Source organism: Syngnathus scovelli, chromosome 9 (genome assembly GCF_024217435.2).
Source record: "Syngnathus scovelli strain Florida chromosome 9, RoL_Ssco_1.2, whole genome shotgun sequence".
Taxonomy (NCBI): domain Eukaryota; kingdom Metazoa; phylum Chordata; class Actinopteri; order Syngnathiformes; family Syngnathidae; genus Syngnathus; species Syngnathus scovelli.
The window spans coordinates 10187274-10212033 of NC_090855.1; the positions used below are offsets into that span (position 1 = coordinate 10187274).

Sequence of the window (24760 nt, forward strand, 5' to 3'; positions counted from 1 at the left end):
TATTATTAAAACTACATTCCCTTATTTGCTTCTTTTTTGCAGACTTAAAGAATGTACTAATTGAATCAACAGGAGCAGGCACAATAACAAAAAATATCATCAACAATATGGCACCATGGCCTCCAGTATGGAGAGGCCAACATGCTTGAAAAGAGCAAAAGTGATGTGTGTATTATTGTGTATGTGTGTGTGTATGTGTGTGTTAGAGATTGCAGAAATGTTAATCTCAGTTCAGCATGTTTAATGATTTTAAAGTGTCACTACCCGTTACAACTGATAAACAGGCAATAATACTGACTCTTGTACTCAAAGCAAGCCACAGTGACCATCACATGACCCTGATTGAACAACCAAGCAACCAAGTATGTTGATAAACTGACTGAATTGACTCACCATTTATTTGGTACACACATTCAAACACACACACACACACTTACACGCACACGCAGAAACACACTCTCCATCACAAACACACACGCACTTGTAGACATCAATGTTTTTAGGATGACTGACCTCAAGCTCACCCCATGATAGTTCATCTGACCTCTTTCTCTCCCATGACCCCTGGATAACCCCGTAGACAACACTATGACAGAAGCCTCTTTTGTACACAGATTACTTCACACACTGTAAATATTCCAAATGTGACTGAGCATACATCTCACTACTTCCCTCAAAGTGACCTCTTGCCAGTTACTGTGATGGAAAACAATATAGTATATTTTGATTACAATGCATGAAAATTTGCAATAATTTAGATAGAGAGGAGACTGTTCAATGATGTTGGGTGAAGGGGTGGAAGGATGCAAAAGAATATAATTCGATTGAGTAATTCAAATTAATTAGTTGAGGGATTTGTTTGTGAGGGGAATAAATGACAGGCTGCAAAAATAAATGTAATTATCCAATCAAATCGTGCATGTGTGCCTGATGTTTATGTTTTTCTATGCCCTGGATATAATGTGTAACTTCAGGACATACTATCGATTTAATACCGTATCACATTTTGCCTGAATGACTTCTGAGGACTTTCCAACAAAATATTTATTTATTGCTAATTAGGGGTTCCTCAAACATACTCGATTATGATCATTCTGGCCATGTTCTGGAATATTGCGCATGAACCAACTAATGTCAAGTCATAGTGAAAAGACAGCATGCATAATTCAAAACGTTATTAAAAACCTTGTTTGTCAGTCAGGTGTAACATGCTCGTTAATAATGGGAAAGCAGGGAAACATTGGAAAAATTTGTGCACAATGCAATAGCTCCATCATATTTGAAATGCAAACTGGCTCTGTTGGTGAGAGACTGGTGGGAGCTGGAGGTGCACTGCAATGGCTTCTGGGAGTAGAAAACAAACAGTGCTGTCAAAACAAATGCTTTAATGCCTGCGGAGGCTGTCCTGCACTCTTCAGTTAGCGAGGCTGGTCCATATACCACCCTGCCTAATGGGCTAATATGGATGAGGCCTATTTTTCCCTGGTGGTTTTGTAAGCCCAACTTTACATCAAAGACCCTTGAGTAATTGCTGATAAGGGGGTTAATAAAACATTAATGTTTTTTTTGTAATTAACTACAACTCAGAGATACAGTACATCCCCATTTGCCAACACCTCTCTCACTCACCCCGAGCCATATCTTGTCTTCATCTTTTCATGTCACATTGTGCTGTTCGTGCCATCTCGCCCTTTTTCTGAGGTTGAAGAGAAATCATTAAAAGAGAGCATAGTATGGGCCAGAAGGGAACAAACACAGGCCTTGCTTTGTTTATCCTGCTCTAGAGAAAGACGGGGTGGCGTGTTTTTAATTAAAGTTTGTGAATATTAATTTGGAAGGGTGATGGAGGCTCCAGCAAGGTCAAGATAAAAAACAAGAGCTTCATCACGCTGACTTTTACAAGAACTGTGCCTCCAGAAAACAAAACACACTCATTAATTGTCTCACGTAGGCCAGAAGAAGGTTCAGGCAAAAGTAATGTTGCATCATCAAAATGAGAATTGTTGTTTTCGTTTACCTGAGACAAGAAAAAGAAAAACAGGTCCCACATTAGGTGCTTTATATGTTGCTTCGGCTCTTTCATATTATGTAACCGCCCTCCAAACATTTAAACAAATTAGTATTTTCATGTTATAAGTGGCAAAACAAAATGTAAAGTTTGAGAACCGCAAACAATCCGTCAAGATTTCTTGTCAAGTCAAAACTTCAAAGTTAAAAAATATTGTATGGTACGGTAAAACTGATTAGAATCAGTAAACCTGACTATTACTACTCTCTTTATTCTTAATGTGAACTAGTGTGATATGTACAGTATGTGTGTATATAAAATCTTCGAAAGATCTTCTAAAAAAGTATGGCAGCTGACATCCGGGTTTCGCTGTGATTGTTTTTTTAACATTATTTTTTGTAAAGAACAATCATTTATCACAACAATACACATTAAATCTAAAAATCAAATAGCTGCTATGTACGAAATACCTCACAAATAAAATCACAATCATATTATTGAATGAAATGAGAAAGTGTAAAAAAAAAAAAAATTGAACCCCATATTTTGTATAGAATAGTCAATAAAAACTTAAAAGTGAAATATTTTTGTTACTGATCATACACATTCATTCTAATTACCCTTAACTGCATAAAAAACGAGAGTTCCTACATAATCACATTTTCCTTGACAGGATTCTCAGCTGTGTCCAACAATGAACTGTTGACTGCTTGATGATGGGATTTAGGGGCTGTGTAGTTGTTAATGCAGTTTGATGTTGAAAAGGACTGTAAGTAAGAGTCATGCACATGCCACACTGACACAAATAGAAACAAGAAATAGCTCTTTTTACTGGGAAAGCACACAGAGACACACAGCCATACAACTAGAAACAGTGGATGAGATAGTGGGAATGTGTGGTTAATATTTAACAAACAGGAACAGAAATAGATGGTTTGTGTGTTCGGTGCTGAATGCGTTTCAGTAGAGTGGCCTCTGTGGTGCATGAAACATTTAACACAGTGCAAACTGTAAATCATAGAAAATAGGAAACTAAAGTTTAGGAGGATAGACTTGTACTAAAAATGGAGTTGATGAGGCATTTACTCAACATTGAGAATAATAAAACTTTGTTTTACTATGTTTATTGACATACACAAATACATATTGTTTTCATCCCAGGGAAATCGTTCCATATCCATCCATATAGTATGTATTCAGATGATAAAGACAGGGTTATTTTAAAGCAGTCAAATCACGATTTTCATTCCAAAGACTGTGTTAACTTTAAGGCAAACAGATAAAAACATGAGAAGGGCAATATTGTGCTGTTTTTCCCTTTTCTCAGCCTTCTCGACCTGGCACATGTGCTACCTGTACGTATGATAAATCTGTTCTTTCTCATAATCTATGTGATTCAAAATGTGATATATGTGAGCATGAACTTTGAATTATGGCCGCAACAGAGCATCGTAAATCTCTCCTCCCAAACTCCAACTGAGTATACAATCTCACACTCTTTGGTTAGGTCCACTCATAAATCTCTCCAAACTGGAGCAGAGGTGCACAATGTTTCTTTCCAAGACTCTTTCTCACAAAAGTTGCAGACTGCAGGTTAGACTAAACAACGCTTCAAAGGCCTGCCAACTTTGGGAAGCACATGTGTGAAAGCAACTAAGTAAGGGACTTAAAGAGGATATGTTTCTCTCAAGTAGGCAGGAGCGAAAAATATCATTGGCATCCTCAGAATAAAGTCAGCAATTCTGTCCATACTAAAATGTATCATTTTGTCTCCTAAAAGGAAGAAATAATTTAAGATGAATTAAATTAAATAAGAACTGTAAAATTAACCAATTGAGATGATGTGTAAAAACAATAAAATGCCGCTCACACCCGCTGATGGGAAAGAGTGGTGTGATTTTCCAGTTGGCTGACAGTTTGTGTCAAACCCAAAATGAAATTGAGAGGAATCACAGCGTCAGCACAAATGACCAAAAATGGTGAGAGGACAAATGCTCATGTGCTAATGTGACCCTGCTCATACTACTGACACTACCCTCAATAATTAGCAGGTTAGCATGAGGTACATCAGCGACACCCTCAAACAAAAACAAATTATTTGGCAACTAATGACATCTATGCGCATGTGATGGTGATCGAAACATTTTGTGGTAAAATGTATTATAATTGATCCTGTTTAAGATTTCACTAACTACATGTTTCATTTATCTATTTATCTATTAATTTATTTACTTATTTCATTGACATTGGGTTTTCTCCTGTTACTTAGGCCTCCCCATATTCCAAAAACATGCATGTTGGGGAAATTGAAGTCTATATTTAAAAAATGTAAGTAAATGTAAGTTTTCATGGTCTGTTTGTGACCTGCGATTGGCTGGACCAAAGTCATTTGGCATAGGCTCCAGCTCCAGATCCCAATGAGGATAAACAGTGTTGAAAATGAATGACTAGTATGGTGCTACATGAAATCTCTGCACCTGTAAACAAGAAATAAGTCCAGGAAATTTGAGTGAAACAAACATCATCAGTTGAGTGTTGCTCATTGAGTTAATAACAACAAATGTGATGTGTTCTCTCATCCCGTGACTTCCAAATCACGGCTGTAGCTAGAGAAAGCAGCCAGATGTTAGCGCAAACCAGTGATTAAAAAAAGGATGCAATCATTGTAAACAAATTGTACTTAAACTATTCAAATTTTTACATTTAATTGTTATGTACTCAATCATATGAGCTGCTTTCAGGTGTAGTTATCGTCAAATCAATGTAATGTCCCAGAAAGTAAATCAGCCTCACTGCTTCTACTTTGTCCTCTCAAATTGCAAATGGTGATTTTTTTTTTTTTTTTTTTTCATATCAAACAGAGCCACAGCTTGCGTTCAGTGAACTGATGCACCTGATATGGTTCATTATGATTGTCATTTCCACTTCTGTTCCTAGTGGTGCCACTGCAGCCATTTGCTGTGGCACTGTATAAAGTAATTAGTGTGAGTGTGTTGCTGTGGCTATATGGGATGCAGCCTTGTCGCCTCCATTTCGACTGACATTCATCGCTCATCAGTCCACTCACAAATGATGATGATCAACATACGGCGCATCATCGCCACTAATGAGATGCGCTTTGCTGATGAAAGCCATTCCTCGAAATTCAAGCGTAAAAAAATAGAAGCAGAGGAACAGAGCCAAAAGGAACGAGAGTTTGAAAAAAAAAACAGGAAGGTGCCTTCGGACAGCGCTCATTTTTCAATTTAATAGCATTAACTAAGATTCATTAACCACCAGCCATCTTTGTCTTGCACAAATGTTTGATGAGTTTGTGTGTTCTCTGTTTCTTTTTCATATCTTGTGTGGCACTTACAATGTTTGAAATGTATTTGTTTTAACGACAATTCCTTTTTGTTGAAAATTCAGCTGTAATAAGGGAAGTCAATTACAACTACCACCAATGACTTGCTCCTGAAAACGTGCCCATGTGTGTAATGATGTGTGTGTCTATTTTGTTTGCATGCACACGCACATGCGCGTGTGTGAGTGTGTGTATGTGGCGTTGCCTGTGCAGACGGGGTGCTCATCATCTCCTGGAAGGATTGATATGAACATTCTGTCACTCATGGACGGCACAGATGGCTAATTTCCGGAAAAGAGCAGATTTGAGCCAGGTTCTAAAGAGAAAAAAATAGAAATGGCTTTTTAAGGTGTGTGTGTGTGTGTGTGCGCGTTTGTTTTAAGTCGCTGCGTGTTTGAGAGTGCCTATAATGTAGCCAGGGTTCAGTCAGGCTTGACCACTGACAGATAAAAGCTTTGTGTTGTTGAGCTGCCAGCCCAACATGGCTGCCTGTCAGAGTGGGGGAGCGCTACGTGTGTGTGTGTGTATTCATGTGTGTGTGTGTGTGTGTGTGTGTGCGTGTGCGTGTGTGTGTATGATTATTCAGTGAAACCTCCGATGTGATCTAGGTGCCCACAGCTGTGGAGCTCTTCCAGAGTACTAACGTTTAGACAAACAAACCGACTCCACACCAACTGACTATTTCAAAAAAACAATGACAAAGAAAAAGCTGGAGACAGAAAATGTCACTTCTCTAACTGTTTAGCTTGTGGTTTTTACCAAAAAACATTGGCCAACAGTGGAACACAGATTCTGGAGGATCTAATGACCAGCAGTTGGCACCAGAATACAGGCCAGCGGCATGGAGAGACAAAGGCACATATTTGAGTGATCTTGAACTTTGATGTGATGGCCAAAGCTAAAAATATTCCTAAAGCAGGGGAAAAGGAAAAAGAAAACACAAGCACATTATTTTTGATTGAAATAGGACCTGTGTCCAAAGTTAGGAGCTACACCTTTGGAGAACCCTGTGTTCGAAAAGTTGAGTCAGTACTTTGCTTGATGACAGGAAATTACCACATTATTAATTTTAATCTAAAATTCATGGTAACAGCATCTATATCCTGAAGGTACCTAGAAAGACGTGCCGGTACTTCTGACACTTGAAATATTTTCAGTTTCTTGAAGGGTGAATGTTACTGTTCACAAATTTTGCATAAACTAGAAAAATGGCAGCAAAAACTAGGTTTTACACATGCTTGTCAATATGTAATTTACGTTTAGTAACTGTTGATATTTGGTAATTTGCCTCAGTTTTTACCTAAATGTCTTGGTATGAAGGTAGTGAAGTAGTTCAAGTGTAAAAATAATTAATTTAAAGGTAATTTGGTACTTGAGTACTCCGTGTTTGGTCTCCATGTGACACCTAAAGCACTAGGTAGACCACGACATTCAACGACAAAGTGTGAACTATCTATTCATATCACACTGCAATAATGTTTTAATATGAACATATTTCACCTTGTTTTGAACAAAAAAAAAAATGTCAGCTGTCACATCACAACTCTGGGCCATACTTCCAGAGAACCAGCCATGTGTGCATATGTTTCTGTTCATGCTAATGGTCAGTGTGTGAGAATATGTGGTCATACGTTGCAGAACCACAAATGTATTCATTTACCACACGAAGATCTGTTGAACAACGCTAAAAACAGAGTCTTGTCCTTGCCCTTGTCAACATGGAACCGTTCGTTATCCCTCACCTAGCAGACAAAGGCAATTCTTAGAGGAAGGCTCATCAGTCGCCTTTGCAACTCGGCAGATTCACTCCATAAATCCTAATTATACCCCGCTAACCCCCACCCCCTTCCTGCGCACACAAATAAATGGTCAGAAAGTGTAAAACATCTGCTGTGCGCATCGTCTCAGTGGTTGTGAAAGTAAATCATCCTTGTCAGGTTCTGTTATAAAGTCAAGCGTGTCAAGAGATGTCAACTACTCCGAAAGTTAAGCACTTCTTGTCTGGTTTGTACTAACGGGTCAATGACCTTAGAGTCACTGACATTAAAAATGATTATTACCTTGTGTTTATTTTTTTCTATGTGTATACAAGGGGAGATGACCTCTGGAGCAAAAATTTGCGTCACGAAATTTTGGAGTTGAAATTGGGTTGTTTTGAAACAACGTTTTTTATACAAAATGACACAACCAATTTTATTTAAATTTTTCTGGGTTGGTCTAAATTTTAACCCTGCAGTTTAAAAGGTTTATATGTACTTATATCAACATTAGAGTGGTCATGATTTAAAAAAGTCATGCCATTAAGCCTTTGCTGCTTTTCACAGCCCTCCACTACCTTGTACTCTTCTCATTTCAAGGAGACATGCATTTTTTTCCTGAATTTAGAATAATAATGAATTTAAAATAATGTGTCAATACATGCTTTCATCAAAATACCACAAGGCTAAATAATTAAAGCAAACATTTAGCCTATTTTTTAGCCTTGTTGAAATTAGCCTCTGTGTCGTGTCTCATGCACACGCAACTGGACCTCACCCCTGTCATAATTGAATGTGCAACACAGGTATGTCCTTGAATTACTGTGATGACCGGGAATGGATGAAGCTTATGGGCAGGGACAAGACAAGTGCATGGCTACTTCCACACAAGTGGTTGTAGCAGTCCCCAAAAAAACGACCATCCATTAAGATGGTAAAAGCATTGATTTTCACTTGTGGAGGCGGCACTTCATCACTAAGTTGGCAAATTACGCTTGCTAATTAGTGTAGTGGAACGCTACATGTGGTGTATGCAACAGATATTGCCCTACAAAAGTACCTTGCTCCCCCAATAAATGAAGATCTATAAAATGAATAGACTGCTTGTACCGACAATACATCATTGAACAAAGACTGCTGAAGAGCTGATTTCAGAACTGAGAAGGTGGTGATCATTGTAGATTTGCATCCAACATGGAAAAATAACCATTGTTTGAAGGTTGCTCGTTTATATTTGGGGCCATCAGAGTACCTGACAACTCTTCCGATATGCATCTAAGACATGCCATAGCTCTTCAGCAACTCATACCATCACGATGAGGTTGGAGTGGGAAAGAGGGTGCCGTTTTGCAAAGTGTGATGAGGTTTTAAAAATAACAGCTGGTGTAAGATCTAAAAGGTGGATGGTAAATGCTTCAGCAGAATGTTTGCTCTTATAAGTGACACCAAAAATCCAAAGGTGTGAAAAGAGATCAAGACCGAACACAAGTTTAAGAAAAAAAAAGTGCTGTTAAATTGATGTTAAAATTACGCAAGACAGAGAAATTGTGCATAGGAGACCTTTAGCTTAAACGAGAACATCTTTTCAACTCTTTTAATATGAAACAAGTGAACTAACCAGGCAGGGCCTGTTGGTATTGATAGTGCATTGTTGTTTACCCGTGTTAAAAACCAGATGGCCCTAAAGTATGTGATGTGGGGGTGAGGGGAGTGTGGCAGCGGGTTCATGCTAGTTTAGTTTTCTATGTGTTTGTCAGTGCAAGCGTCTGGTATTTTCTTCGCCCTCGTCCTTTTCTGCCTGTCTCCTCGCTTCTTTCTCCTTCTCTCCTCAGCAGCCAACCCGCCACGGTGCAGACAGGAGGTCAGGTCACGCCACTCCGTCCTGCTTGCCGTGAGTGCTGGGTCACCAGCCAGATAACACCACCAACTGTTCAATATTTGAAGAAATCAAGCATTCCATTGGTTTGGAATTTCATTATTTGTTTGTATGCAGGCTACCTCCTCTGAGAGGTCTTTTGTGAGCAAAACGAATGTAGCTCAAGGGGAGAAGGTAAAAACGAAAAAGAAGAAAATGTTTGATATAAGAATAGATGGAGATTTCATAGTATGTGTCAGGAATATGTGTTAAATACTGACATTTTTTGAGAATAAAACGTACCCATATGTATTACCTAAAAAAAGGTATTATATGCATGATAATTTCATACACTTAGGCTATTTTTGTGTGTGATGAGAAATTGTATTGCCTTGCAAACAGTTTGGGCTGTCAATATTTGAGCCTCCGTCAGATTGGTCACTGTTTTCGGTTTTGAGACAAAGCCAGTACGCGCGACTTCACAAAACGGAAGAACAGCAGAATATCCCAGATATGCGCTGATGTTTCCCAAATGGTAACAGCATTGTGAAATGGTGATGTCGAGAAAAAAACTTTGGAAAATACTTCTTCCATCTGGGGACTCACTCTTATACAAACGATGACTTCGGTTAAATCATGTTTGTTTTCATTCACGATCATTTCCTTGTTTCTCACCTCGACCTTTTGGGACAAATCCATTTTGGAGGCCATGATTCTTGGTGAGCAGCAATAATTATGGTATTAGATATAGATTTGTGATATTGGACATTAAATATATTGAAATAATACCAAATGTTCCCAAACCTGCTACTTGTTTCTCCACACTTAATATCTGATGCACTTTATTCATGAATTTTTAATGATGAGATTTATGCTGCTAATTGATTTTCCGTTTTGTCATATCTGAACACTGAAATTGGGTAACAAGTAAACCAGGGAAATTATCCAAGTCTCCCTCAAACTGAGTCTTCAAATCTGTCATTTGAAAATTTCAGAGGGAGATTTAGATGATGAAAACCTGTTACCATAACAGGCCTTAAGTGAACAGTGAAACATAACAGTAACAATTACAAGAGTAACTATTGCTGAGGTTTGCCAGGGAAGCCTGACAGTGTGTCAAAATCCACCATTACCAATGAGTTTCCAAAAGCTGCACTGCAGCATGATTAAAAAGACAGCTCCAACTCATTCTCAAATTTGCCTCATGATGTAATTGTCATTGAATACGAACATTTACATTCAGTCAATAACCCTTTAAAAAACAGAATTTGGGCAGTATTCAGCTTTTTAAAAGCCAAGTAAATGCTCACAAACCCCGAATATGCTCTAATCAATTAGAGTCTAATGTGACAACGAATGATATTATGTAACTCAAGGAGTTCCGAGGCTGATAAAGATAGCAATCAATCACGACTGGCTACGGTGTATCGAGCCATGTTTGGCATTGTTTGGAAAGAGTATTTACTGGTGTGACTATTTTTTCTGAACATAGTATCTTATATTATTATATGGACACTAGCGGCTAATAAAGCAAAGTGGCAAATTGCACTTTGTTCTCAGGGAAATTATGGTACTCTATTTTCACAACATCCGGGGACTGGTAAATGTCTATAGAATTTTTGTAATTTTGCACTTATTGGTAATTTTCAGCAAAACAAAATCTAGAAATTAAAGTACCAGGTTTTAAAATCTAAAATAAAATCCTCTAATCAATTTGGCATTTGAACTTCACATGCTCAAGTGAGAAATTTGGCATTTCTCAGTTATAATGAATATTCACAACTGCATTGTTTTCCAAGACTCTAAACACAATTCCTGATATACACCACAAACACAGTGGTTACAGATTGATCAAAACTTTAAATCTCTCTACACCCATATTTATTCTTCAGAGACACACCCAAATAAAGACACTACAGTAAATATATTCCAAGATGACAAGCAAGGGAATGATTTTTGTAAGGAAATAATATAAAAGAGAAATGAGACAATCATTGGAAAAAATCCAAGTGAATGTATTTTGTGAATGGCCGCACAGAAAGCAAGTAAATCCTACAGCATGTAGAGCAAGCATCAAAGGATAAACTTCTCAATTTCCCTTTTCATTGGCTTTTTGTAAAACTTGTTTCAAAAGAAAGTGAATATAGTAAAAGAGGACGTATCAGAAGTTATGAAAGATGTTCCTTTCAAAGCAGTAAGGGTTTAGCCTCAAGGCACACCATCAGCCACATCGATGATGTGGCCCATTGTGAGCAGGATGCCTTCTTTCTGAACAATGTTTCTAACATAGTTATCTGACATCAATCTGGATTGTGCCAATTGATTGGGCAAAATATTCCAAAGGCCAAGGTAAAATAAAAATGTTAAAAATGTTTAGCATTATAAAAAAAAGATGAGACTGTCAAGATTTGGCTATAATGTTGCCATTCTATTCACTTCAAAGTAAAATATTTGTGTGAAGGATAAAGGCTAATTCATTTTCATGATGGTCTGCATTGCGTCTCTTTTGGTGTTTCGATCCAAGCTGCCATGCCCTCGATGCAGATAAAAAGTGGACTGTGCTCGGAATCAAAACCAGCGTATCTCCATTTTCATGTCAGGGCAAGTCTAATTTAGCTTGTTTGTGAAATTAGTATAACGCGCTGCTAAAGAAAAAAAACTCCACCCATGCACAGGCTGCATTTTGCACAAAGTGTGTTCTTGGCACAACAATTGGGCCCCGCATGTTAGTCATACCCCAATTTGTTTCATTTTCCTTTATTTTTGAACACCATACATTTAACTTTCTGTGGCTCCTGATTATTTGCTGCATTAGTTGGAATTATTAATGTGCAGTATTGTTTTATGTTTAGGAGAAGGGCTTATACTGCTTTGTGGTACAATTTCACATCATCTTCTGCTTCATGTGACTCTGCACAGGTTCTTTGCTCATCCTAAATCTCCCTTCCTATAATGTCCTCTCAAGACACCAGTAGACTTGAGGGGTTTAAAGTAATTGCACTCAGGGCTTCATCTTAGCACCGCTCTTCTCACATGTGGAATCATTATCCAGCCTAACAATTACAGCCTGCTCTTGTAATTGATCAGAAACTGTCACGGGGAGGTTAAAAGGTATTAAATATCACCACTTTCTTAATTTACAGCGCCTGTCAAAGAAGAAAAGTCAGAGAAAGAGGAGTGAAAATGAGTCTTCAGCCCACTTCCTCTCCGGGCTTAAATAATGACCCCCAATTAGAGTTCTGCTCTGTTACTATGCACTGCTCTAATGCAGGTGAGTTGGCCCTGTGGCTAATTTTGTGTAAACAGAATCATGGAAATTTTCATTTGTCGTGCGCGCGTGTGTGTGTGTGCGTGTGTGTGTGTGTGTGTGTGCGTGCACTCACATGCGTGCGTGTCTGGTTGCTTTTAAGAACTTCTTTTAGTGTCATGTGTTTATGCAACACGTGAATCTGCATGCATTAATTTGTGTGCCATCTTTACTTTTCCACTTTTGCCAAATTACCAATTCTAATGACTTGCTACTGGTAATTATTGCCCACTTTAACGCTGACCCCAAAAGATGGGGATGTATGCTTTGTATGATTCAAAATGAGGAAGGCAAATTATCAGAAAAATGTAAAACAAACAAGATGTTCATTGTCGTCTAAGTGGTCCGTTATGTCCGCTTACCTCTTTGCGTGCTTTTTTTAAAACACCATTTCGACTCTTAACATTCATCTTTAAAATGGAAGCAACTAGAAACATATCTGGATACCCACATTTAAATTTGAACATGCAGCACATGCCTCATTCAAAAAAATTGTACATTAACATAGCAATGATAGTCCATGTCATTTTTTCATATTTACAAAAAGTACTATGTCAAATTGTGAAAGACTTTGAAGAAAAAAGGATGGGAGCGAAAAAACATGTACAGTACATTTAAGTCCTCATCCTCACACAGCCTCTCAGCCTTCTACCCACTACCGTCAACGAACCCTTATTAACTCTGTGTATGTAGGTGACAATACCATTGGAAGTCAAGTCACTTAAGACAGCCAATTGGAATTTCGTTCATTCCTTGCTGAGAAGTAGGTAACAATAGAAGGTCCCTTGAATCACACTCACGGGGTTCTATTTTCATAGACAGTCCATGCAAAATTGCTGTACCCCGACTTTCATGCAGGCACAAGCCTTGCAGTGCCCGGTTGGGGAATTGGCAAACGGGTTTGCATCACGTTCTGGGGTTGCAAAGGTGTAACCCTTTGACATGGACCCAACGCAGCTGACAATTTGGTGGCAGAGAGATTTTGGTAGCATTTTTAAGAGTGTATACTGTATTTTCCCAAAGCGGCCAAGCGTAGACAATGCTCCATGTTTCCATGCGGGATAGAAGTCATATTTAAAGAGAATGAAAGGAGCCTTCTAAATTGGCAGAATGTCGCCCCCAACACACACATTTATTTATTTATTTATTTATTTATTTATTTATTTATTTTAAATATGCCTACGCACAGATTTAGACCGTACATCATGCCGGATTTGCACTCGTCACAATAATAGAACCCTTGGTGGTCAATTACAAGTAGCACCAGCCGCTCATTTGCATGTTTTTCTGCCAATAATGCTCAATGGCAATGATAGGCAGACAAGGTGAGGTGGATGGGGGTGATGAAAGGGAGACAAGGCAGACATAGCAGGATAGAGGGTAACAGCAGGGGACAGCAGGGCTAGCAGGGTGAGCGACGCTCGATGCTTCTCAAATCAGGTCCATTTTTTCATTAGCTCATATCCTTGCCAGGCTTTACAGCTGGCTGATCAGCAATCAGCAGCCGTTTGTTTCAATCAGGCCGCACCTTCACGACTACGACAGGGCCAGATTACAGAGAGGGGGAACGAGGGAGGGATGAAGAGTGGAGGAGAAGGTATAGACAACGTGATTTGGGGAGGTTGTCGTTATCTCACCATTACCGAGATGAAGAGGTAATATAAAATTTTCAACACAAACTGAAAACATCTTGTAAAAAGAGTGGAAAGTGTTGCGGAAATAAGGAAATGTTTTCTGAGAGCGGAGTAACACTGGACTGTGAGTCATTTTATGTTTTCTCCAGTATGCTGGAAGAAGGACAAAGTGAATAAATGGTAATCTGCGAAAGGTCTTTTAACAAGAAAAAGGACAGGCTGAATGATGAGTAAATTGCAAAAGGTCTTTCAACCAGTTTTTCTCTGCAAAATAAGTGAAGCCAAATTTCCATATCCCCATTTATTAAAGATAATTCAGATCCTCTTAAAAAAACGATGACAGCTAAAACTCTATGACCAACAAAGATGCTGTACAAATTGCCTTTTCGTTTTAGTAAAAAAAAAAAAAAAGGCCTGAAGTTTAGAGATGAGCTTCAAAGATTTCACGCGAAAGACCTCCTTCATATGTCGTGTGACCAAGTGAAATGCATAAAAAAAAAAGTGATTTTTATGTCTCAAGCAGCCAGCGTCTCGGTGTTGAAAGAGGGGAGTGAAAAAAGATGAGTGTGAGGGATGATTTAGAAAAGCAGGAGGGATGATGGGGGGGGCACCATGCCCAGGGAGGCCTTGTGCCTACTGAGCGTGCCCAATGAGTGTCAGAGGCTGAGGCGTGTTGGATATATAAGCAAAGCATTTATCCTGCCACGGATCCTGAGAGATTAGCCTCTGCAATGGTGATTTATACAGACACATGGCCATCCTTTACCTTCTATCCTCTCCATCCAATCTACCTAGCCCACACTTCCCCTTTCCCTTCCATTTCTGTCCCTTTGCTTCGTTCCCTGTGGACCGTGTCTGTCGGGGGGCCCTGATGCCCAGTTAGCCTGCAGCTATGATATTTGATCATAGTAACTACTGTACTCTGTCAGCTCCATTTCTTTTCTGTTCAGATGCATTATAAATAAGCCTGCTATGACTTGGATGTGTGGTGAAAATAGGAAAAATATGGAGATGGATTAAAACAAGTCCAATGAATAGAAAATGATCAACCTTGGACACCGGATGAATTAACTATTATTGTCACAATAAAAACATGTCACTGTGATATAGTAGTGCTTGTCGTTCACTCGCCTGACAGAGCACGAGTTCAGTTCCCACTCTCAGTGTGAATCAGTAAATGCAAGTGGTTTGTCTCTATATTTGACCAGTGATTTGCAGGAGTCAAGAAAAATGTGTAGTCTACATTTCTCCCCATGTCATTGGCATAAGCACCGACTCCCCACTACCCCCGAAAAGGAGAAGTGTCAAACAATATGGAGGAACAGATGGATGGCAAGTTGGATGGATGGACGGGTTGTATGGATAAATAGACAGATGGATGAACAACAGATGGATGGATCAAATGAACAAAAAGTAAATGTTTGGGGGATGCCTCACAGTTCAGAGGTGGTGGGTTCGATTACGGCACTGGCTTTCCTGTATGGGGTTTGCGTGTTCTCCCCGTGCCTGCGTGGGTTTTCCATCGAATACTCCAGTTTCCAAAAACAGGCATGGCAGGCCGATCGACCGCTCCAAATTTGCCCATAGGTGTGGTTGTGAGCGTCAATGGTTGTTTGTCTATGCCTCATGTGAGGAAACGTGTTTTGGTAAGTGTCACTTCCTGTGTCTGTTTATGTCTCCATATAATGTTTTCAGACACTTTTTATATGCATTCATTGTCAGCTTAATGTATTTAACATTTCCATAAAATATATTTACTTGTTCTGATCATATAAAACCACAGACAAAACACTTGAGGTGAGACAGAGAGCATACAATGGTGCTGTTCTTTGACACAAATGTAGATAACAGAAAAATATACGGTATAGTACTAAATCATGGCAGAGTGCTATCACTAGAAGAGTGAAGGCATGTGCAAGCATAGACCCGTGGGGCCAAATACATTTAGTGCCCAAATTCTACTTACATTTAGAGTTTTCGTGTTTAATACACTAACAACAACTTCTACTTGCCATTAGGAGCTCAAATTGTAACTTGCATCATTTTTGAAGTGACATTTTACAGACAAAAATGCATTTTTTCTATGTTAAACTGATTCGCAATGGTTCGGGTGTTATACAAATAAATATCCCCAAGCTATTGGTGACTTTCATTACAATCTGACACTTTGTTGCACTTACAAATATGCATCTCATCGGTGTCACTTTCACTGTTGGTATATAGCTAACGCTATACATTTTCCACCACTTCTAAATGTTAGGCTGCTAATTTAATATAAAATACACCACTCTAACTGGCTCATGAATTTATAAATCTGTATAATGCAAGTGCCTCACCAGTCATTGACCTCACTAGCCGTCAGTGCGACGAATGCATCTTCAAGCAGATTCCAAATACATGGTGACAATCACTTCCAATACAAAAGGTCATGAGCAGTGAGCCTTGGTGGTAAACTTTCTAATCTTGTGGTAACTTCTCACTATCACCTTACCCGCAGTTGACATTCGAGGCTCTGTTTTTGGCGTACTTAGGATGGGTCCTTTGTGCCCCCTACATCTGAAAATTCTCAGGCAGAAATGTTTCTATACTTTATGCCAGCTTCAACTCTAAGTAATGGCGCAGCTAGTATAATGCGGTTCTGGTCAATTTGATCAGGGCACAGGCAGACAGATTCTGAGCTCCTCAGACATGTGTCATGGATGTCATCGTATTTCATTCAGATATATGACAACAGCGTGTATTGAGTGTTAGTATCATGTTAGACAAGTGGTGGGCACATCAATCTGTCAGTCAGCATTCTGTCATTATTTCAGGTCGACCCAGTTCATCTGAGTCGTCGGTGACAGCCAATTGGCATCAAGAACATATGTACTACATCACACGCTGGCACTGCTTTAGCAGATACACAGCCAAATAAAGGAAACATAAAATTAAAAAAAGTAAAGAAAAGACACACACACACAGTGTGGTGATTAGTTAAATTAAACTTAGATTTGGGACAATGTTATTTTTTGGTCAGTGGGACTCAAAGATATTCATCACTACTTAATCATATCTAATTTTAATTTATTTGGCTGTATGTTTGCTTGTGCGACACGTGCGTGTGGAGAAGAGGGAAAGAAAGTTAAAATTAGGCAGCCAAATGGTTACTAAGTTTGTTGAATGATTGATGAAATACCAAGGCATCAATCAGACCACTCAAGTTTCATTAAAGTTCACTGTGAGTGTGTGTGACGACTAATATTAGCATTTGCTGCTGTCTGTCACTTCGAGTCTGTTCAATGCAGGAATACTACCTGGTATGCTGTCACACACAGAGAGTCTACAATTGTGACAGTTACATGTAAACTAGAAGTGCAATAACGTAATTGAGAAGAATGATTGAATTTAAGAAATAATGTTAAATAATTCATAGTTACAAAATAGTGGTTATTTGAATTGTGGAGTGAGTATAAATTAAACAAAGGGAAGAGAGTAAAATATGATCATTAGAAATAAGATGTAGCTTATAAAAGAAACACAAAATATTTCCGTCAAGTGTAAAGCCATTTTCTCATATCCTGAGTCTGGTTATAGTTGATCAAAAATCTGCTTCCTTTCGGCGAATGCTTAAAGTGATATTATCTAAAAATAAATAATATAATAAATAATAAAATATGATTATATTATTAATATCTTCCAATAAAGTTTTGACAAAACCAGTTGTCATTTTTTAAGTTGAGCCAGCGTTTGCAGCTGCTGAATGTAACTGATAAAGCAACTTGTAATCTGAGTTACTTTCAAAATCAAGTCAGTAGTAAACGTTCTTTTTTTTTACTGTGGCAACGTTGTTAATGACTCATAGCATGCACCCATATCAACTAATGAGCCAGAAAAAAACGTGACATTGTGCAAAAGAATTTAAACCTATCCAATTGAAAGTCTGCTATTTGATTTGTATTTTCACAATTTTTTATAATTTTGCTTGTAAAAAGCTTCACATGATTCGCAAGTCTTTTTTTTTTTTTCTTCTAAAGTGAGGTTCTCAGAGGGTTACCATTTGTATTTGATATGCCAGTTTTGGGCACGTAACAAGTATCAAACACGCACACACACACACCTACTACATTTTAGTATGTATGACTATTTTAAGACTGAAAAATTAAAAAAAAAGAAACTCACTAGACTCAAGCAGTGTGGACACATCCGTACAATCACCGACAGCGAGGCTGAAAGCGCGTTTAATGAAAATGTGAAGTGACTTAATTAATGAGACAATTCAATACGTGTCCATGTCCCATTGATAACCACAAGCACAATCAACAATGCAAATTTAAACTTGATGCTTTGTCTAACATTAGCCTCCTTTTGGTGGTAGAAGATAGTGAGATGTGAACCTCCCCATAGCACACCACCCCAACACACTCATTTACACACATCACTTCTGTAATTGGCCATACTCAAACAAATACAGTTTGACAGCCAAAATCAGCAGACAAGTTGGGACATTATGCTAATTATGATGTGTCATTAAATCTTTAAAAGAACGGCTGGCGGGCTCAGAGTGAGGACGGGTGTCGGCGAAAGCCATATCAGCACTAGACCAATTCATTAGATACTACATACCCACAAACCCCTCCCTCGACATGGCGTCCCTCTTTAACATCTCACCCTTTGACACCAGCCCCCTTAAGCCCTGTAATTGTCTAGTCTGACCCAGTTAGGCGCGCACACCATTGCTTTGACATATCATCACAAGGTCTCACCTCAACAAGCAATGACAGAAAAAGACTGCAGAGTGCTACTAATGACGACAAACATCCCACCGACGGATAACTGGCTTGTTATTATATCATTAATGTCAGAGTGAACCAAAAAGTGTAGAACATGAACACTGTGCTATTATGGTAATAAAAAACAAGCAGTTCTTTTTTTACATGGTTTCATACTTCTCATGGTGGTCTGTTGGGGTTCGGTTAGGTCATCTGTAAACAAGCTGGTTTATATTATAGCTGTGCGAGTAGACAAATATGCATTGAATGCGATACTGTTTTTTTGTCCATTTTAACTCACAGCAATGTACTGTAACAATCACAGCAATAATTTCAGTCACATCCCACATTGTAAATGATATATTCAAACACTTTTTGCAATTATTTGTAATAACATTATGATTTTTACCTATTGAGTTTTTATATATAAATTCATACTGCATTCAAGTAAGAATAGATTGCATGTGGATGTTGATATTTTTGTTTGTCATTATGTAATATTTGTCTGAATGTGATACATTTTGAATTCATCTCATTGTATATCAGATAATCAGCGATCTCACTCTGTAACAATCTGCTTTTTTTGTCAATCTGCACGTATATGTTGTGTACATTTATGAAGACATCTTGATTATCGTTTTATTCTTATTCCTGTTGGGTGTTTTTTCTTTTCTTCACCACCTAAGTATTTTGGTATAGCTACAGTATTTTGGTGTAGCTATTAAGGTGAATTTAGTTTATTAATTGCCTTTTTTTTTTTTTTAAGAATGAACCAAACTTTGGTCTGGTCACACATAAGGTTCTGAGATTAATGTATCGTAGTTTTTCAAACAGATCCCTTTGGACTTTATATTATACTATACTATATATATATATATTTTTTTTTTAAATACTTTGCTTTATTTAGATTCAGCCCATTACCCAGAGCATTTAGGTATTTTTCATAAAATGGTTGTCATTCTAAGATTTTATTTTTAGTCAAATTTATTGAACTAGTGAAACATTAACACTATGTTAAAAAACTAATGGGTTATAAAATAAACCAATATGTCCTATTTTGACCTGGCAGTTTGAAAAGGGTGATGCACACTCGTTGAACATTTCTCATACAAATACAATGAATACAAAACTTTCTTTGCAACGAAACTCAGAAAAGATAAGTAAATGTCACCCTTTTTCAGACTACATCTTATCAATTGTGTGAAAAGGAAACAAAATACATGCATTAATCATTCATGTGTGTCGATAGATTGATCAGTGTATAGAATATGAATTTGAATGAATATTGAATCGCTATGAACGTCAACAACTTTCGTGTGTAATACTGTGTGCCTATGAATGAGATTGGATTGAAGTCAAATAAAAAGATGAATCACCAAGCTAATAATAGGATTTCTGTTTGGTATTTGTTTGGCGTGGATGGCGGATTAAGTAGAAAAGCAGGGTTAAACACTAGGATGATGAGCACAGGCCGCATGGTTATCACTGTAGTTAGCAACAGCCACAGACTGCGCTCATTTGCATGAAGAAATAATGCTGGCATTGTTGTACGAGTGTTGCTGCTAATTAGAGGTTGTGAGAATACTGTTATGATGAATTAAAGCCTTCATCATTAACACTGAGAAAACCTACAAATGATTGGATGGGAATGGGGGTTGGGTGAGGTGGACCAAAAACAGGAGCTTGAAAGATTATTTACACGGTGTCATGTTGACTGACAGCCTCACCGCCAAAAAGGTGTCAGGGGTGGGGGGGTTCATTTACAAATGCTATCTAGTACGTCAGAAAAAGCCCATAATGACAAGACTTTAGGTACACGTTTGTGTGTATGCATTGAGTCAACACGGTTGCTAATCGTGCACACTTGTGAGGGATGTGTGCAGTAGATGGAGCGTTCTGCACATACGTGTGTTTGTGTTATCTAAAGTGTCTAATTAAATAGCAGCGTGGAATTGTCATTTAATTTTAATTATGTGCCATAAATGAAGAGAACAGCCAGCTCGCTCTTCCGCTCTCTGTGAACTGGTCCTTCAAAAATATCAGTGACTAAAACCTTAATATATTATATGGTTGAGTTTGGAATTACGCAATCTGATGAGGCATGGGGAGGGTGTTGAGCGGGGGTACAAAGGGAGCCGGTGCTAATTAAAGTCAGCTCTCTGTCAGTTCTAGTGGATAAACACTTGAAGAAGCTTTGCAGATAGACGAGAGATGCCTTTGTGTCATCGAAAGCTCTCTTACGTGAAAACACACTCTGCAAAGGGTGACAGTCCCTGGGGAAAAGCGTCTGATGAGGACCTTGTCTCTGTTTTTAAAAAGACAGAACGGGCCTCATTAAGATCCAAAGTCATATAGATATGCCCTTTGTCTGGTTTTATACTGTAGCTGGCAACAATACTAAAAATGACAGTGGTAAGAAGAAAAATGCATCATATTCCAAACTAACTCTTCACACTATATAATTTGTGGTTTTGAAGTGAATAAAAAGTATTGCTTGCAATGGTGTGACTGTGTTGTAGTAGAATTATTTCTAGAATCTGTATGTAAAAGTATAACTCAATGTATCACATTAATTTGCTGAACATGGACTCTCAATAGCAAAACAATCGTATTCACTGCCAGGTTCAGTTCCCAGACGTCTGCTTTGCTTTGATGATGACACTGTGGAACTTCCTGGTCATGAGAGGCAGTCGAGGCCTCAGTTCTTGTCCATGTTTTTGTGGGTTAAAATGAGCGGCTGCTGTGGCTACAAGGGGGGTAGTGCCTGTAGGCAAAGCTGACCCTGTTGTCCTACTCCAACTGTCTGCTATGAATCGTCAATCCTTGCTTCAGGCTATCAACCTACAATAGGGGAGGATGGGTTTTTGCCCGGGGGGTGTGGAGGTGGTGATCCGGGCAGGCTGCATGGGCCAAATACTTGTTTTTTTTTGCTATGTTTATGAGTGGATACTCTGAAGTGCAACAGTTTACACTGGGTTTAATCCCAGTCAAACAAGGGGTTAATGGGGGTAGGGGGAACAGGCTGAAAGATTTTGGGGGGCGAGGAGGAGTTGTTTTTAAGGTTTTTCTTGAAGTGCTGAGTGCCCTTACTAATTAGTTATTTTGTAAATGTTATTTTTAAAGAATCACTCATTTCTTGTATGTGCTTTCCTTGGGAAAGCATAGGCTGACCATTTCCATTATTTCCATTGTTATTTTTTTCCGATCGGTGGTGTTACGTGACATGATGATGTGGGTGTTTTCAAGACGCAATGTATCATTATCGTCTTCAGAAATGCTGGACAAATACATGCACTAACAATGACAGAACAAAGAGCTGAGAATGGAAGAAAGCATGTACTTCTCCAAACATAATGTGCACTGTTTGATCATAAGTGAAAGACTGATGAGCAGGACGATTATATACTCAGTGAGAGAAGCATGTTTGTCTTCATGAGACTACTACTCAAATGTTTTTTTTTTGTATCTTGCCAAGTCACCCAATGACGGACTATAACCAATGACTCATTGTAGACCAGTTAAATGTCCAGCCAATGATGTGATACAGTCATAATAAAATGGCTGTGGATCAGAATAGTTAATCTTGCTAGATTTGGCTTTTCTTGTCATCTTAAAATCTCAATACCGATGCAAACATGGGACTGCAATGAAAAAAGGCAGTGACGCTCTAGCTTCATCGCAAAAATGTTATTGAATGCCCATTAATGTGTGGGCAACAACTCTATGATAATGAATAACTGTATTCATATCACAACACACAACAACATCAAGAAATTTGCGACACTGTGTCGTCGCATTTGTCACGGTATATCTGGTATTAAAGAGTCCTTGAATGCTCTATTTGGATAAACTTCTGAATAAACTCGAGCTGCAGAGTTGAGACTAAACTAGCTGTAAAAGTATTGGAACTAGGTCTACAAGAATGACATGAAGCATTTGCGTTTGAATACTTTAAAGATATTTACACACCTAATTAACATTAAGCAAATCTTATATAGCTTACATATTAGACATTTACATCAAAACTCTTCCTACTTGCCGCAGTGTACATTTATGACATGTCTCATAATCATGCTGCGCCAATTTATTCAATAAAGTTTATAATATTTTGAGTAATCTGTGTCCAGTGCCCAGGGCTATATGATGTTTCCCGGAGGCTACTTGACTTCAGCTTCCTATAGTTAGTTACTTAAATGTGCAATGACACCACAAACTCTACAGTTCACCTCCCCCTGTATGCACCTCTAATCTTGATTGGTCAACATTATTATGCACTTGTCCAATTTCAAGAAAAGTGAATAAAGTCTTGTTTTTTTTCTCTTCCAAGAATCGTCAAAAAAGCTCTGAAATGTTTGTCTAAAAATCTTTATGTATTCATCCCTTGAAAGAAATTACTCTTGACTCTCTGTAGTCATGTTCATTTTTTTAACATGAATAGCTTTCTTAGAAAATTGTTTCAAATGGTGACACTATTTTTTGCTTTCTGCAATAGTATTTGTTTTATTTTGTTTACCAGTCATAATTTGCTGACTTTTTATTTTGCTTTTTGGCAAATTGTACCAGAACATATTTCCAAAATGGTTCCAAACATCTACCTCAGTTACATGTTTTTTCAAACATTTTTTTTTCCACAATGATCTTTTGTTGTCATTGATTTTTGTTTCGTCATTATCTTATGTCTCACATTTTTGTGGTCTTCGCATTTTCAGTATCAAATTGCATTAGGGTGATTTTGGTTGTTTATGGATCCTTTATCACTGCATCTTGACACATGGGATTATATGGAGGCACGTGCTGAAGACCAATTTAAACTTGGTGTATATTCAGATAAAAATTCACACTGAGATTGTAGATTGAGACTGCAGATTATTTTCTGCAATGTGTCTTGACGTTGATTAATTGGCAGTCACGTGTTTTGGCAGCATCATTGAGGTCTTGCTGAAATCATTAGGTGGCAGATTCAAATAGCAAACAGCTTCTTGCACATGGCGATATTTTACTGAAGATTAGATTGAAAGCACAGCCACTTGCAAAATATGCATGTCTATAGTTTGACAAGCGGCTTTAAATCCTCATGTCCGATGTCAACAAATTTACCAAACACCCTCCAGCAATAGTGAAAATAACATACAATATACTGCACGAATAATCTTTATTATAACTCTTTGTTGTAAAAATGTTGACAGAGAAAACACCCAACTAGGCTTTCGTTCAAATGGGATCCTTAATCTGGTAGACAGTCAATGCATACACCCAATCCACAGTAGTGCCCCCAGATTCACTCATCCATTCACAAATCGAATATGCCTTCAGGGTTTCACAGACTCTTGCAACAATCCCTGTACACAGCTAAAGGTTTGCTAATATACATTATTGTCAAGCATCTCAACCCTGTACTTCAACCCCTTGTAGAAAGTAGCTTGCTATCCAATGAATGGAAAATGAATTAATTATGCATATTCATTTGTAAATTTACAGTAGTGAGTTCTCACAATGACTATTATATTGGGCTGTGTATGGTTTCATCATGGGGGTTGACATATCTGGTATTCTAATTGATAACATTGATTTAAAAATAATGTAAAGTCAATTTCAGGGGTTTGGCATTATGATTATCACAAACACCAGACTGTACATTCATTTTTATTTTATGCCATAACACTAGGGGCTGTTAACACTTGAAAACGCAGACACAAAAGGTAGTTTGCAATAGATTTTTGGAACAACACCACATTTCTCTTTGAGTGACAGCCAGCAGTGTTTTCAAGGCTTTGCTTGCTAGTGAAGCCAGGGCGACAAACCGCACATCACAAGGTGGCCAACATGGCATCCATCGCGCAGCCCTGCCACTGATCTCACTACTGTCGGCCGCCAATCAGACTCATCACATAGATGCCTTCTGCTTGGTGACAGCAGCCAAGGCCAAGAAAGTGAACTATTCCTGCTCCAGCCGGAATTGAAATAGTACAATGGCTTTTTCTGAGTCATTCTTGTTTGTGGCCAGACTCTCTTCAGGATCCGACCAAGGCTTCTCACTGTCAGCAGGATATAGATGCAATGTTTTTTTGTTTTGTTTTTTTAAATAAGGTTAGTGTCCATCCACCG

The 24760-nt window shown here is 38.3% G+C and overlaps 1 long non-coding RNA gene across 1 annotated transcript in view; it reads left to right on the forward strand.

Annotated features, from left to right (window-relative positions):
* The first annotated feature begins 11175 nt into the window (after positions 1-11175).
* The window catches only part of LOC125975327 (uncharacterized), a 44541-nt gene continuing 30956 nt past the window's right edge, over positions 11176-24760 (forward strand). Inside the window, exons 1-2 of the long non-coding RNA XR_007483931.1 lie at positions 11176-11312; positions 12107-12234. This is a non-coding gene — a long non-coding RNA (uncharacterized lncRNA). The remainder of the gene's footprint in view (positions 11313-12106; positions 12235-24760) is intronic.